The sequence below is a fragment of the Triturus cristatus genome, chromosome 4_1 (assembly GCF_964204655.1).
Source record: "Triturus cristatus chromosome 4_1, aTriCri1.1, whole genome shotgun sequence".
Taxonomy (NCBI): domain Eukaryota; kingdom Metazoa; phylum Chordata; class Amphibia; order Caudata; family Salamandridae; genus Triturus; species Triturus cristatus.
The window spans coordinates 86,607,861-86,625,055 of NC_140585.1; the positions used below are offsets into that span (position 1 = coordinate 86,607,861).

At 53.0% G+C, this 17,195-nt stretch overlaps 1 protein-coding gene across 1 annotated transcript in view; it reads left to right on the forward strand.

Moving 5' to 3' along the window:
• The first annotated feature begins 901 nt into the window (after positions 1-901).
• The window catches only part of LOC146839615 (membrane-spanning 4-domains subfamily A member 4D-like), a 293,092-nt gene continuing 276,798 nt past the window's right edge, over positions 902-17,195 (forward strand). The window contains exon 1 of the mRNA XM_085651694.1: positions 902-1,006. The gene's annotated coding sequence lies outside the window, so the exon portion shown is untranslated. The remainder of the gene's footprint in view (positions 1,007-17,195) is intronic.

The following is a 17,195-nucleotide window of genomic DNA, read 5'->3' on the forward strand; positions in this document are numbered from 1 at the left end:
CTAGCCGGCGATAATTATCCTCACGCTAAGAGCGCTGAGCGATAATTATCGCCGGTTGTTGTTGATATGCCCCTCACTTCCTGGACTCTCTCCCGCGTGATAAGGTGGGGCCTTTTTATTGCGTCTTCATATAGTCCAGTTCCTTGTTCGTATTCACCTTGAATCTTGTAATAGGTGAACTTTGCTCATCCACGTATCAGGGGTTTGTGCTCTCTCAGTAACTGGTGCATGACACAAAGAGTGTGAGAGAGGAAGGAAGGCGCTCGGGGCACAAGAGGGCTTCTAGCAGCTGGAAAGCGATAGCGGGTAGGTGACAATGGTGTCCTGTTTATAGTGCCTCTGGTTTGTGCTCTCTCAGTCACTGGTGTATGACACAAAGAGTGTGAGAGACGAAGGAAGGCGCTCGGGGCACAAGAGGGCTTCTAGCAGCTGGAAAGCGATAGCGGGTAGGTGACAATGGTGTCCTGTGTATAGTGCCTCGGGTTTGTGCTCTCTCAGTCACTGGTGCATGACACAAAGAGTGTGAGAGAGGGAGGAAGGCGCTCGGGGCACAAGAGGGCTTCTAGCAGCTGGAAAGCGATAGCGGGTAGGTGACAATGGTGTCCTGTGTATAGTGCCTCGGGTTTGTGCTCTCTCAGTCACTGGTGCATGACACAAAGAGTGTGAGAGAGGGAGGAAGGCGCTCGGGGCACAAGAGGGCTTCTAGCAGCTGGAAAGCGATAGCGGGTAGGTGACAATGGTGTCCTGTTTATAGTGCCTCGGGTTTGTGCTCTCTCAGTCACTGGTGTATGACGCAAAGAGTGTGAGAGAGGAAGGAAGGCGCTCGGGGCACAAGAGGGCTTCTAGCAGCTGGAAAGCGATAGCGGGTAGGTGACAATGGTGTCCTGTTTATAGTGCCTCTGGTTTGTGCTCTCTCAGTCACTGGTGTATGGCGCAAAGAGTGTGAGAGAGGAAGGAAGGCGCTCGGGGCACAAGAGGGCTTCTAGCAGCTGGAAAGCGATAGCGGGTAGGTGACAATGGTGTCCTGTTTATAGTGCCTCGGGTTTGTGCTCTCTCAGTCACTGGTGTATGACACAAAGAGTGTGAGAGAGGGAGGGAGCAGCTCGGGACACGAAGAGGGCTTCTAGTTGCTATTGCAATGAACAGCTTGAGAGTCCTTTTCTGTTTTTTTCTAGTGTAAATGAGAAAGGTACTTTCTCGAAGGAACCGCCTTTTAATCGTGGTTGTGCATGAAAAAAATCAAAAGTTTTTTAAAGGTTTTTCAGGGTTCAATAGAAGAAAGAGACACTGTGCAATGTCTTACCGTATTCAATATGACATACATAACTATTTGTATATATTATACTTTATTATATATAAAGCAATTGTAAACTACATGTTACGGCCGGAATCCTTCAGCCTGTAAGCGCACGCCTGCGCGGTGTATTCAAGAGCAGTTTACGTATATAGGGTGAGTAAATGAATTCACTCTCCTCAGTCTGGAGCCCGCTGGGAGTTGGACAGCTCCTTGGGGAGGTCTCTTCTGTCCCCACGTTACAGCTCTCAGGTCAACGAGTGCTGATTAGAATTCAGTCCAAAACGATACGTTTTTGTAAAGCAGTCCTTGCATGCTCTCTGGAGTGTTTTAGGCGGTGGTCCTCGTGGCTGTAAAGGCTGCGTGTTGTGTATCGATGCTGGGGATGGCTTCCTCGTGCCCACGGTGCGAGAGGTGAACCATTAGTGAACCGGTGGTGAGCTCATGTCTGAGAACTCCCTTCCTCACTCCGGTGACAACACTAAATTCATCAGCAAGATGGCAGTTCCTTGGGTCGAAACACAAGGGAGCAAAGAGCCGGAGGAACTAGCAAGGACAACACAAAAACTCGGAGAATATTTAAGGCCAATTTCAATGCAAAATATATGTATTTATTCCTTGAAATTGCGGGTCTGCAGAAGAATGCACACAGTGTAAGGCGAACCAAAAAACACAAATACATTTTTTAGTCGCGCACAAGTCTTGCGACCGAGCATGCCTGGTATCATACGCAAAAACTGAGCAGGCACACGCCAGCAAGTGCCCGGATGGCCCACAGGGGCAGTTATAATGTGAGGGCAAGGGCAATACCTGCCACGGGGTCATGAAAGGCATTGTCGGGTGTCTCGGGAGGGTAGCAGGTACCAAAGGCAGGTCGATACAAAGAGAGAGTTGGGGTAGCATGGAACAGAGTCGTAAGGTCCCTGACGGTTCGCTCAAGGGAGGTGGGTATCTCGGCCACCGGCGCGCCCCTCGTCAATTGCTCTGTACCGCACCTTTACCGTCTGCCCAAAATAATAATGACAAAGAACCTGGTATGTTCTGGGCCTAGGCCCACATACTGGAGGAAGGACGGCACAGACTCATACCTATGGTACTACAAACTAGCCTCGAGCACGTGCACGCGGGCTCTTTTATTTGCGGGGTCACCTGACTGGTGACGCCCATGTTGGATGGGTGAGGGGGTATGTGTGTGGGCCAGCCCTCGGTGGAGTAGCTGGCAGAAACACTAAACTGTGTCCAGCAGGACACAATATTCCTCCCAAATTTTATTAAAATAAAAAACAACAAACAAGAGTCCAACCTATGGGAAGGAAAGGGAAAACAACTAAAAATAACTGAATGTTCACAGTTCAGAGCTGTAGCTCGCAGGACAGCGGTGGACAGGTGCAGCTGGGCGCACCCGGACGTCTTGGCACATGTCCATACTTTAACCAGTATCTGGACACGAACACGGTGCTGCTGAAGTCCGGACCTTTCAGCTGAGCGTCAGTTGAGTGATATTCCACCTATGTGATGTTCGTCGGTCCGGCTTACTCTTGCTGTGAGGCAATTAGTGTCTTATGGTTCAAATATAGGCGCATCAGGAGCGTAGGTGGAATCCATTGTAAAACACCTGACGATGATGTCGCTTGTTCCCTTGACGACAGTCTTGGCATTCTGTGACCTGTTGAAGTCTCGGTTGTATGGCCTGGCTACTTCCTGGAATCCATTGGTGGGGGTGAAAAGTTGGCCTGGTATATGATGTACACTAGTTAAAGTGACCACCTTGTACCATGCCAAGCAACCCTTATGGTGTGGTTGTAAGTCAACCTTTTCGGACTAGCTGCCCTAGTGGTAGCGTAGGCTAAGCAGTCTTTGAGGCTAAACTCGTGAAGCGTGTTAAGCAGGCTGTTTTACCAAATGCAACCCCCTTTTATACCAATGAAAGAACACCACACAGATATATATTCAAAATATATATGTATTTATTTCTCAAAGTAACCCCTAGTTTCTTTATGAGCACAGGAGCACCAATCGTCAAACAAGATTACAGTAGAATACACAGAAGTTGCACTTTATATGGATAGGCCCTGGTGGCCGCTCAAACCATATACTAAAATAGTGGTATAAGTACCACGAACAGGAAAGGGAAAAGGCCTAGGGCCTCTAGAATCGCTGGGCCTACCAGGAGCTAACTTCAGTTAGTGACCAGAAGGTCCACGGGTTGCGTGTGCAGAGCAAATAGTCACACGCGAGCTCCCATAGGTTTTCAATGGGTGCGTAAAAAGTACAAAGTTACTGCAAAAGGAATCTTCCGGATGGACTATGAACTCAAGATTGGAAACACAGACACTAGAGATGATACTCTATACTTGGGCACCGGAGTGCCAGCTTTACCTCACCCACAGGAAGCGGGTGCGTAGGTGTCGAAGTGCGTCGGGTTTCTTCTATCTGTTCAATGGAGCCTGTGGACAAAGATGCTGCAGGCGGTCGGTCCGGAAGGGATGCGGTGGATCCAAGAGTGGATCAGAGATGTTGAAGACCTGTAAGCAGAGGGGACAGTGTTCACAGTCACTAGCCAGTGACCAGCGTGGCACCAGGTGGGTACCAGGCGATGTCGGGTGCAAACAGGAAGAAAGGTGTAGATTGTCTCTGCAGCCACGTGGTCCCTGAAGGTCGACGACGTCCAGGAGTCGGTTCACGAGCTGTCCCACGCAGGCTCTCACTGTCGGCGGTGTCGGCGACTTGGTCGAAGCAAACAAGCCTTGGCAAAAGCAATTGTTGTGGAAAACAAAATAAGCTGATGGTTCTGACCAGCAAGGTCAGAGGGACTGCTCCTTTGGAGGGGAGCAAGGGCCAGTCTGGAGCAACCAGACCAGCGGTGTATTTCTTGAAGTTCGTCGCCAAGATGGCCACTAGCCAGCGGGCCAGCAACCGGTTAGGCGCGTCGAGTGGCAAAATGCAGAAGGGCCCCACGCAGATCGTGGAGATGCTGGAGGGCTCACCTTTGGTGCAGATGCTGCTCGAGGGTTGGGCTTCTCAGATCCCAAAGCACAACTTGGAGGGAGCGTCGGTTGTTGCGCTTGCAGCTTGTCGTGGTCTTTTCAAGATGGCTGGCTCCACGTGTCTCGGTGCCTCCACGGGTCTCCTCTTCTCAGGGACTGTGGATCGGGCGGTGAGAGGTCTGGAGGTCCAGGTCTTGTCAGTCTCTGGGCTCGGGCTCCGGCGGGAGGCGGCGGCAAAGCAGACGTTGATTCGCTGGATGGTGCTTGCGTTAGCAAGGTGGTCACTCCCTGACCACAGGGGAGATTGGCTTCAGTCCTCTGTGTGGCAGAGCGTCGAAGTTCCCGTCTTCTTCTTAGTTTCAAGTTGATTCCAGGATGTCTGAAGTCTTAGGACACAGCTCCTACCTTTAAGCGGATTCTAGGGGCCGGACTACCTGCTAGGTCCCTCCCTAAGCGTGGGACCAGGAAGGGGGGTGGTTACACCTCCAATCCTTTGTCCAGCACGCCCCAGGCCCGGGACTGGTGTGCCCCAGGACCGGATTGAACTGGCATATGCACCGAGGCTCCTTGTTAGCCTCAGGCATGTCTGGTTTCTTTCAAGCCCTACCTGACCAATACACAAAATCCTGTCTGGGGTGGTGCGTGCACCTCCCCTGGCAGGAAACCCTTTGTCCACACCTCCCAAGCTGGAAGGACTCCCAGCAGCAGGAGGGCAGACTTGTGTCTGTGGTGGCAGCATTCATTTTGTGGAGCTGAGGCTATGTCTGATTTTACCCGGGTTTCAGGTACTGTACATGTTGTGTCCCTCTAGAAGGGTGGAATGCTAACCCCGTTGCCAGAATTGGCGAGGGGTTAGTATTCCAATTCGTATGACACCTTACTCGACATGTTTTGATAAAGCCAAACCAAAGATAGCATTTAACCGCGAGGTTCATAATGCACTTAAGAGTATATGGTATGACGATATCTGGAAACAGTAGAAGGAAGTTGTTCCGACCACTGCAGACAGGCTCAGCTCAAGCCAGAGCACCATCTCACATGGAACCAAGCACTCTGCCTTCAGGATTGTTAAGGCCTGCCATAGGAGTGACTTATAGGTTACCAGGTGTCCCATTTAAGGTTAGGTATAGGTATACTACACCTAAGTAAGAGGTGGTTACACCAACTTACCCCAGCTGAGTGATCAGCCAGTTGTGTCAAATTTGTTAGGCCAAGCCTGGGGTGGCATAATACATGCTTCAGCCCCTGGCAGGCCTTAGATACACCAATACCCTGGGTACCTAGTGTACACTGGTACAGGGGCTCACAGGGTGATCCAACCAATTGGGTATGTACCTAGGGTACATGGAGTCCATTTTAAAGAGAGAACAGCCAGGCTGAGATCCTGAATGGCAGGATCTCAGGCCAACTAAGTCGAAAAACCAGCTAGACACTAGGCAAAAATTTGGGGGTAACCATAGTCAGATATCCACCTTCCTACACCCCCCCCCCCCAAACGAAGGGAGATAAGGCTGACCTTGACCAGGTAAGCCTATATTGCCCAAGTGGCCATATAAGGAGGAACCAGCACTGGCATGGTTACCCCCTGTCTCATGGTCCACTAAGCAATCCCTCACCCTAAGGGTATCAGAGGGTCTCCACCATAGGGAATTTCTACCTTTGGTGTGTCTTGGCAAAGTAAAAGGCTGGTGTTGAGTTTGAGTACTGAAGTGAGTGTCCTCAAAGTGAGGCCTCAGCTTCCTCCAATCATCCTCCACCATGGATGCCTTTCTTTCCTTAACTGAGTTGCACTGTGCTCTCAGGGTCAGCCTCTGGCTACCTAAAGCTGGAGGCTGAGTCCCTTTTGTGGGCTTACTGGAGGGACAGGTCAGGTTTGGGGCCCTAAGGTCCCATGTTTGCCTGTGCCCAACAGAATCCCTCTGGGGGAGGTCCCTAACTACCTGTAAAGGGAATCCCTCAGGAATGTTTTTACCCATCACCTGACTAGGGCTACTAGACAGGCAATCCTCATTCTTTTGATGGGGGGGTTCTTGTGGACAGGGGCCCTCTGGGGGTCCACTGGCCTCCCTGACCTCTGCAGCCCTGGGCTGACTGAGGCAGGGTAGAGAGAGGCAGGCTACCTGCACCAGACTGGGTCCCACCTTGGAAGGGGCCACTGGCATCAGAGGCTCTGCCAGGCCAGGCCTGGCTACCTCTGGGGCAGTTCCTTCACAAGGGGTGAGGTCAGATCCCTGAGGAGGCCGACCTTTTCCTAATGTCTGGGGAGAGGGAGACTTTTCTTCCTCCCCACTACTCTCTGTTTGTGTGGAGTGATCCATAGTTTCAGGCTTCACTACACCTATGTCAGTCTGAGTATAGGCTGAGTCCATTACAGCCTTGCCAACCTTTTCAGGGGGGCACTCAGTTTGTGTTTGAGCTGTGACTGTCACAGCTCTGCCAGTCTCTACAGGGAAGTCTGTCTGTGCCTGGGCTGTGGCTACCACTGCCCTTCCAACCTTTCCAGGGAGGAAATCTATTTGGACAGGGGTTGTGAATGGCACAACCCCACTACCCTTTTGTGAAAGGCCTACCATTTTAGAATGGGTGTCTTGTTCAACTCCAGCCCAAGCTGAGAGTTCTAAGTCATTCCCCAGTAAGCAGTCTACAGGCAAGGCTGGGGACACTGCCACCCTTTTAGGGCCAGTGACACCTCCCCAGCTGAGACATACCTCTGCCATGGGATGACTGTTCTGTTTGCCATCAATGTTAGTCACCTGGTAGGAGAAACCAGGCAAAAGCTGCTCAGAGGGAACTAGCCAATGGGCCACCATTGTGATGCTAGCTCCAGTGTCTCTGTAGGCCTCAGCTTTGGTACCATTGATGTAGGGCTCCTGTCTGTACCTACCCAAAGTGTTGGGACAGGCAGTGAAGTTGGCAAACCCCATGCCACCATTACAGAGTAGTTGCTGTAGGGGAATTGGCTAAGCCAGGCTCCCCCTGTGTTCCCCAAGTGAACCCACCCAGATTTCTGGGGGCACTCCTACCACCTGGGGGATTACTGCTGACAGTAATAGGTGGTGTGACAGGAGTACTTGGAGGAACAGTTTTGTTTTTAGCCCTTGGGCAACTGCTGTCAGTTTTCTAATGCCCAGGAGTTTTACACTCATGGCAGTAAGGCTTTTTAGCTGTGGTAGAGGAGGGAGCTTGGGACCCACCACCCTGTGTGGAGTTTTGGGGCCCTGAGGAAGATTTCTCTTTTTCTTTATCCCCACCCTTCTCTTGAGGCTTGGTGGTATCTTTCTTTTGGTCACCACCCTGGTTTTTAGGCCTGATCCTGGTCCTGACCCATTTATCTGCCCTCTTTCCCAATTCTTGGGGAGAGGTCAAATCTGAGTCTACCAGGTGTTGATGGAGAAGCTGGTTTTGACAATTACCTAAAATCTGCTCTCTCATCATCAAATTGTACAATCCTGTATAATCAGACACCTTACTTCCCAGCAACCAACCCTCCAAAGCCTTAGTGGCACATTCCACATATTCAGTCCAGTCCTGAGTCTGTGTCTTCAGGGTGTCTCTGAACATTAACCTGTACTGTTCAGTGGTTAAGCCTAACCCATCAACTAGGACACTCTTCAGGACTCTGTAATTTCTGACATCCTCTTCTCTAACAGTGAGGAGTCTATCTCTGCCTCTCCCCTCAAAGGAGAGCCATAATATTGCTGCCCACTGGTCTTCAGGAACCTGCTGCACTTTTCAGGCTCTCTCAAGAGCAGTCATCCATTTGTCAATCAATCAATCAATGACACTTATAAAGCGCGCTACATACCCGTAGGGTCTCAAGGCGCTCGGGGGGGGGGGGGGGGGGGGGGGTGCCGCTACTGCTCGAACAGCCAGGTCTTCAGCTTCTTCCTGAAGGAGAGGTGGTCTTGGGTCAGGCGCAGGTCGGTCGGGAGGGAGTTCCAGGTCTTGGCGGCCAGGTAGGAGAAGGACCTTCCTCCTGTAGTCGCTCTTCGGATGCGGGGGACGGCAGCGAGGGCGTGGTTGGCTGATCGGAGGTGGCGTTTGGGAGCGTAGAAGTTGACTCGGTTGTTGAGGTAGCTCGGGCCTTGGTCGTGTAGGGCTTTGTGTGCGTGGGTGAGGAGGCGGAAGGTGATTCTTTTGTTGACGGGGAGCCAGTGAAGGTCTCTCAGATGTCCGGAGATGTGGCTGGTTCGTGGGATGTCGAGGATGAGTCTGGCTGAGGCGTTCTGGATCCGCTGGAGTCTCTTCTGGAGCTTGGCGGTGGTACCGGCGTAGAGGGCGTTGCCGTAGTCCAGTCGGCTGGTGACGAGGGCCTGGGTGACGGTTTTCCTGGTCTCGGTGGGGATCCACCAGAAGATCTTCCGTAGCATGCGTAGGATGTTGAAGCACGCCGAGGAGACGTTGTTGACTTGCCTGGTCATGGAGAGGGTGGAGTCCAGGATGAAGCCCAGGTTGCGTGCATGGTCTGTCGGTTTGGGTGCGGTGCCCAGGGCGGGAGGCCACCAGGAGTCGTCCCAGGCGGAGGGTGAGGGGCCCAGGATGAGGACCTCCGTCTTGTCCGAGTTCAGTTTCAGGCGGCTGGTCGTCATCCACTCGGCTACCTCTTTCATCCCTTCGTGCAGGTTGGCTCTGGCGGCGGTGGGGTCGTTGGTCAGGGAGAGGATCAGCTGGGTGTCGTCGGCGTAGGAGATTATGCTGAGGTTGTGTTTGCGTACGATGGCCGCGAGGGGGCTCATGTAGACGTTGAAGAGGGTGGGGCTCAGAGATGATCCTTGAGGGACGCCGCAGATGACTTCGGAGGCCTCTGACTTGTACGGTGGTAGGCGGACTCTCTGTGTTCTTCCGTCGAGGAAGGAGATGATCCATTCCAGCGCCTTGTCCTGGATTCCGATGTTGCTGAGGCGCCGTACTAGGGTGCGGTGGCAGACCGTGTCGAATGCCGCGGAGAGGTCTAGGAGGATGAGGGCCGCTGTTTCTCCATTGTCCATCAGGGCTCGGATGTCATCGGTGGCGGCGATGAGGGCGGTCTCGGTGCTGTGATTGGCTCGGAAGCCGGACTGTGAGGGGTCGAGGGATCCGTTCGTCTCGAGGAAGGCGGCCATCTGCTTGTTGACGGTCTTCTCGATGACTTTGGCTGGAAACGGGAGGAGCAAGATGGGGCGGTAGTTCTTGAGGTCGGTGGGGTCCGCTGTTGGTTTCTTGAGTAGAGCGCTGAGTTCGGCGTGTTTCCAGCTCTCAGGGAAGATGGTGATGTCGAAGGATGTGTTGATGATGTCTCGCAGGTGGGGTGCGATGACAGCGTCGGCCTTGTTGAAGACGTGGTGAGGGCAGGGGTCGGTCGGTGATCCGGAGTGGATGGAGTTCATCGTGCGGATGGTGTCTTCGGTGCTGATCGGGGTCCAGGCGTGGAGGGTGGTGGTGGGGGGTGGTTGTTCGGTCATGGTGTGCGTTGGTTGGTTGTAGAAGCTGTTGTGTATGTCCGCGATCTTGTTGTGGAAGTATGAAGCGAGGGAGTTGCAGAGGTCTTGCGATGGGGTGATGTCGTTGTTTCCTGCGCTGGGGTTGGAAAGCTCTTTCACGATGTTGAAGAGTTCCTTGCAGTTGTGTGCGTTGTTGTCCAACCGGTCCTTGAATGCTGTTTTCTTGGCGGCGCGGATCAGCTGGTGGTGTTTCCGGGTGGCAAGTTTGAAGGAGGTCCTGTTGTCCGGTGTCGGTTCCTTTCTCCAGACTTTCTCGAGGGCTCGGCAGTTCTTCTTGGAGCTCTTGAGTTCGTCGGTGAACCATGGAGCCTTCTTGCTGCCGGGTCTGCTAGGCGGGGTCCTCAGTGGGGCGAGTTCGTCCGCGCAGTTGCTGATCCACTTCGTGAGGTTGTCGGCGGCCTGGCTGGGGTTCGCTGAGCTGGCAGGAGGGTGCTGGCTCAGGGAGGTGGCGAGCTGGTCTGCTGTGATCTTGTTCCAGCTTCTGTGGGCGGCCTGTTGCTGGTGTTGGTGGGTCGTCGTTCTCTTGAAGGTGAAGTGGACGCAGCTGTGGTCCGTCCATTGAAGCTCTGTGGCGTGGCTGAAGTCGATGTCTGTGCTGGAAGAGAAGACTGCGTCGAGTGTGTGTCCGGCGAGGTGGGTGGGGGTGGACACCAGTTGCTTGAGTCCCAGGTTGGCGAGGTTGTCGAGCAGGGTGCTGGTGTTGCGGTCGTTGTTGTTCTCTAGATGGAAGTTGAGGTCTCCCAGGAGGATGTAGTCAGCGGAGGGGAGGGCATGCGGGCTGACGAAGTCGGCGATGTCCTCGCTGAATTGTGTGCGTGGTCCAGGGGGTCGGTAGATCAGGGTGCCTCTGAGGGTGGTGTTCGGGTTGGTGTGGATCTGGAAATGCAGGTGTTCGGCGCTGGTCAGGGTGTTGTCGGTGCTGGTCGTGAGACGGATGGTGTTCCTGTGGATGATGGCGATGCCTCCTCCCAGCTGGTTGGCGTTTCGGTCCCTCCGGACGATCTTGTAGCCCTCTGGGATAGCGATGGCGATGTCGGGAGCTGAAGAGGCGTTCATCCAGGTCTCCGTGAGGAAGGCAACGTCAGGGGCTGTGGCGTCTAGAAGGTTCCAGAGTTCGATGGCGTGTCTGTGGACGGAGCGGGTGTTGAGCAGGATGCACTTGAGGTGGGTGCTGCTGGTGTTCGACTTGGCGGGTGCTGGTGCGAGGCTGGTCCGGATGCAGGAGAACTTGCAGGCGTGGCAGCTGAAAGGTCCGTGGGTACGTCGTGGAGTGGCTTGATGGCATTCTGGGAGTCGGCCGGTGTTGAGTGCGGTGAGGGTGGCGGCGGAGTACGTCAGGCGGGTCGGTCGGGGTCTTCGGGGGCCAGGGGTCCTGGCGCTGGACGCGATCCGGTCGCGGACGGGCGCAGACGGGCTTACCTTTGGCGCGCCTTCGGCGCACAATCGGCGCGCCCGCTGCGCGTGACCGCTGCGCGTGACCGCTGCGCGTTCGCACGGTCGCCATATAAAGGCGAAGTGCGCGGGTGGGCGGAGCAGCTGGGAGGCGGGAGCGGGGAGGGAACAGAAGAGAAAAGGGGCGGGGCTAATGGCGGTGGCGGGAAGCGGGAGCGGGGAGGGAGAGCGGAGGGCGGCGAGGTAGGCGGGCAAACAGGAAGGAGACAAGCACAAATACACAAATGGAGGGCAAAACACGAAGAAGAAACTGTACAAAAAATACAGGCAACAATGCAGGTCAAAACGGAGGCAAAACAGTTAACAAACGATCATACGGCATACAAAGAAAACAAGCACAAATTTCAGTCAAAAACCGGCGAAAACCAAAGGGGAGCGCTCAAGGCGGCAGCGAGGCCGGCGCTGAGGCAGAAGGCAGGCACTGGGGCACACGCAGCAGCTGGTGGCCGTGCCCCCCACTTTTGTAGGGGGGCACAACCTTAGACAGGTTCCTACTATCAAAGACCCTATCTTTGTCCCTAGGAACAATGCTGCCACCAGTGGGTATAGACCCACTCTCTTTATGCTGCCTAGCCTTGCTCAGTTTCTCTTCCATCAGGGCTACTTCTAGCTCCTGCTTCCTGATCCTCAGCTGGGCTTCTTGCATTTTGGCCTCATGTTCCCTCCTCTGAGGGGTGGTCATCCTTCTCCTGGAGTGACCTTGAGAGCCTCTAGAGGCTTGAGAAGCATTGGATTCACCTGAGTGATTCCTTTGCCTCCCAGACCCCTGGTTAAGTCCACTGGGGAGATTCAATGGGAGGATCCCATTGTCAGTCCCCAATAGCCTTAGTTTAGCTGGGCCAAGTATAACACTTGGCACTGGGCTAGTTCTCCCTTCATCCTCACTCACGTCTGTATCCCCATCACTTTCCTCCTCTGTAGTATGGTGCTCATCTAAGGGATGGCTATTGGAAAGGGGTACCTCAGTGGCATCTTCAGAAGGGGGGCCTCCTGTTCCTGTCCCTAAGGGGGCTAACTGGGAAGCTTTCTCGAGCTCTTTCTGATTTTCATCATTCTGTAAGAGTTCTCTGAGCTCAGCAGAGGTAGGGTTCTTGGGCTGTTTAAGGCCTCTAAGAGTTGCCAAATGCCTGAGCTCATTCTGATTTAGGGTAGCAAAGATGGATGGTGCCCTCTTGGGGTCACTCTCAACAGAGATGGGTACATTGGACCCCTCTGCCCCAGCCATTGCTCTTAAGTGTGGGTGGATGTGTTGCAATCTACCTACACTTGGGTTTACCTACTAAACCTATCTAGTAGTTGTAGTCAGGGTGTGCTACTCCCTTTGCTCTACAACAACTAAGTTCAGTAGAACTTAAGTATATCTAATCTTGTTTTATATGTACCTACAGGTACGTATGTGATCTTTCAATTGGTAACCAAGAGATTACAATGGTAAAACACAGCAAGCTCAAATCCAACCGCTGCTCACCAATGTGAGAAGTTGGCCTGGTATATGATGTTCACTAGTTAAAGTGACCACCTTGTACCATGCCAAGCAACCCTTATGGTGTGGTTGTAAGTCAACCTTTTCGGACTAGCTGCCCTAGTGGTAGCGTAGGCTAAGCAGTCTTTGAGGCTAAACTCGTGAAGCGTGTTAAGCAGGCTGTTTTACCAAATGCAACCCCCTTTTATACCAATGAAAGGACACCACACAGATATATATTCAAAATATATATGTATTTATTTCTCAAAGTAACCCCTAGTCTCTTTATGAGCACAGGAGCACCAATCGTCAAACAAGATTACAGTAGAATACACAGAAGTTGCACTTTATATGGATAGGCCCTGGTGGCCGCTCAAACCATATACTAAAATAGTGGTATAAGTACCACGAACAGGAAAGGGAAAAGGCCTAGGGCCTCTAGAATCGCTGGGCCTACAAGGAGCTAACTTCAGTTAGTGACCAGGAGGTCCACGGGTTGCGTGTGCAGAGCAAATAGTCACACGCGAGCTCCCATAGGTTTTCAATGGGTGCGTAAAAAGTACAAAGTTACTGCAAAAGGAATCTTCCGGATGGACTATGAACTCAAGATTGGAAACACAGACACTAAAGATGATACTCTATACTTGGGCACCGGAGTGCCAGCTTTACCTCACCCACAGGAAGCGGGTGCGTAGGTGTCGAAGTGCGTCGGGTTTCTTCTATCTGTTCAATGGAGCCTGTGGACAAAGATGCTGTAGGCGGTCGGTCCGGAAGGGATGCGGTGGATCCAAGAGTGGATCAGAGATGTTGAAGACCTGTAAGCAGAGGGGACAGTGTTCACAGTCACTAGCCAGTGACCAGCGTGGCACCAGGTGGGTACCAGGCGATGTCGGGTGCAAACAGGAAGAAAGGTGTAGCTTGTCTCTGCAGCCACGTGGTCCCTGAAGGTCGACGACGTCCAGGAGTCGGTTCACGAGCTGTCCCACGCAGGCTCTCGCTGTCGGCGGTGTCGGCGACTTGGTCTAAGCAAACAAGCCTTGGCAAAAGCAATTGTTGTGGAAAACGAAATAAGCTGATGGTTCTGACCAGCAAGGTCAGAGGGACTGCTCCTTTGGAGGGGAGCAAGGGCCAGTCTGGAGCAACCAGACCAGCGGTGTATTTCTTGAAGTTCGTCGCCAAGATGGCCACTAGCCAGCGGGCCAGCAACCGGTTAGGCGCGTCGAGTGGCAAAATGCAGAAGGGCCCCACGCAGATTGTGGAGATACTGGAGGGCTCACCTTTGGTGCAGATGCTGCTCGAGGGTTGGGCTTCTCAGATCCCAAAGCACAACTTGGAGGGAGCCTCGGTTGTTGCGCTTGCAGCTTGTTGTGGTCTTTTCAAGATGGCTGGCTCCACGTGTCTCGGTGCCTCCACGGGTCTCCTCTTCTCAGGGACTGTGGATCGGGCGGTGAGAGGTCTGGAGGTCCAAGTCTTGTCAGTCTCTGGGCTCGGGCTCCGGCGGGAGGCGGCGGCAAAGCAGACGTTGATTCGCTGGATGGTGCTTGCGTTAGCAAGGTGGTCACTCCCTGACCACAGGGGAGATTGGCTTCAGTCCTCTGTGCGGCAGAGCGTCGAAGTTCCTGTCTTCTTCTTAGTTTCAAGTTGATTCCAGGATGTCTGAAGTCTTAGGACACAGCTCCTACCTTTAAGCGGATTCTAGGGGCCGGACTACCTGCTAGGTCCCTCCCTAAGGGTGGGACCAGGAAGGGGGGTGGTTACACCCCCAATCCTTTGTCCAGCTCGCCCCAGGCCCGGGACTGGTGTGCCCCAGGACCGGATTGAACTGGCATATGCACCGAGGCTCCTTGTGAGCCTCAGGCATGTCTGGTTTCTTTCAAGCCCTACCTGACCAATACACAAAATCCTGTCTGGGGTGGTGCATGCACCTCCCCTGGCAGGAAACCCTTTGTCCACACCTCCCAAGCTGGAAGGACTCCCAGCAGCAGGAGGGCAGACTTGTGTCTGTGGTGGCAGCATCCATTTTGTGGAGCTGAGGCTATGTCTGATTTTACCCGGGTTTCAGGTACTGTACATGTCGTGTCCCTCTAGAAGGGTGGAATGCTAACCCCGTCGCCAGAATTGGCGAAGGGTTAGTATTCCAATTCGTATGACACCTTACTCGACATGTTTTGGTAAAGCCAAACCAAAGATAGCATTTAACCGCGAGGTTCATAATGCACTTAAGAGTATATGGTATGACAATATCTGGAAACAGTAGAAGGAAGTTGTTCCGACCACTGCAGACAGGCTCAGCTCATGCCAGAGCACCATCTCACATGGAACCAAGCACTCTGCCTTCTGGATTGTTAAGGCCTGCCATAGGAGTGACTTATAGGTTACCAGGTGTCCCATTTAAGGTTAGGTATAGGTATACTACACCTAAGTAAGAGGTGGTTACACCAACTTACCCCAGCTGAGTGATCAGCCAGTTGTGTCAAATTTGTTAGGCCAAGCCTGGGGTGGCATAATACATGCTTCAGCCCCTGGCAGGCCTTAGATACACCAATGCCCTGGGTACCTAGTGTACACTGGTACAGGGGCTCACAGGGTGATCCAACCAATTGGGTATGTACCTAGGGTACATGGAGTCCATTTTAAAGAGAGAACAGCCAGGCTGAGATCCTGAATGGCAGGATCTCAGGCCAACTAAGTCGAAAAACCAGCTAGACACTAGGCAAAAATTTGGGGGTAACCATAGTCAGATATCCACCTTCCTACAGTGGGGCAAAGTAAATTCCATCTCTCACGCTCGGAGAGGCCCCTTGGATGAGTTGCCATGGGACTGCATATGGGCTCTGACTCTGGAGCCGCCTCCTAGTCACTCGTGCAAACTGCAGGGGTGGATGTGTCCTGGTCAGAACATGCTCTTGCTACCAGGATCTGGACATGCACCAGTTAAACAGATGGTCACTGTATCTTCAGATCGTCTCTCTGTATGGCAATGGTGCAGGTCTCGTCGCGGTACTTGATGCTCCAGGGATGGTAGTGATGCACATGAAAAATGATAGAGTGGCTGCCACGAGACGACTGTACAACAGGTGGTGATGACTGGCAGTGATTAGGTGTGACTGGCGAACCTTTGCAGTCATGATACTCGTCGTACACTTGGTGCAGCTCTTCTTGTTTGGCATGTGTGTAAACAAAGAGGGATGCCCTTTCCTTTAAGCAGTGGGCAACAGGTGGCTGGATGGTCACTGTGAAGAATGACATCACCGCACCCCAGTGGCTGTCATATCTTAGAAGGTGCATTCAGGTGAAAGTGCGAGTACTCGTTCTGGTCCCCTTTTGTTGACTTTCACTGCGCACCGTTTTTCCTCTGCTTTCCTGGAATAGGACTGTCACCGTCCTATATCTCTCCACTCCTTATCTTCTCTGAAATGTGGTGGCAGGCCACTCAAATGCAGGTCGCGTTTTGCTGCAGTGGTGTCTTGCTACAGTGGCATCTTGCTACAGTGGCATCGTGCTGCAGTGGCATCTTGCTGCAGTGGCATCGTGCTGCACTGGCATCTTGCTGCAGTAGCGTCTTGCTGTAGTAGCGTCTTGCTGCAGTGACCACGCAATGCAAGTCACTTCAACACCTGCTCTGAAGAGTGGCGAAAAGCCACGCAACACATTTTCCATCTGTACATGCTCTGAATTGTGGCGAAAAAGCCACGCAATGCAGGTCGCTTCTATACCTGCTCTGAAATGTGGTGAAAGGCCAAGCAACGCATATCCCATCAGTACATGATCTGAAAATGTGGTGAAAGGGCCACGCATTGCAGGTCGCTTCTACACCTGCTCTGAAATGTGGCGAAAGGCCACGCAATGCATGTTCCATCAGTACATGCTCTGAAAATGTGGCAAAAGGGCCACGCAATCTCACAGGGACCGCCTGCTCACTCCATCGTTTTCTCTGGACTTCGCATCTTCTCCCGTCACGGGCCACTCACCGGTCCGGCTCTGTCAAATAGGACTGGGCGTCTTCTTAGGTGTGTCAGCCATTTTAGAGACGGCAGTGGAGGTAGGGGTGCTTTGATGGATCTGATCTGTTGTGCCTTCCATACCCATGTTCTCTGTGACAGAGTATTCCGGCTGTAACTTAGGATCGCTGTGGGAGGTAAGTGTCTCCCTTCTCTGTTGCAGTTGTGGCAGCCTGCCACTAGGAGTGTGGGGATCTCCTCATGCCTGTAACAGACAGATGCACACCACAGGCTTAAGGCAGTATTGGAGGCACTCTCTGAATGATCTCTGGCCCACTGTTGGGTGATGTTGGTGCAGGTAGGTTGACTACGATCTCTCTTCTTCCTGCGTTTGGGCCACACAGGTCCCCTCTCTCTTCTAGGACCTCCTCGGTGCTTTGCAGATGGTGGGTGATCTCCCTTCCGCCTACTCTTTGCTCGAGGGCATTGCTCTTATGGCGTTGGATCCTGCTTCATTCTCCGGATGCTTGGTAGGGTTGGTAGCTCCTTGTAAGATTCTTCTAGACAGTAGTGGGGCAG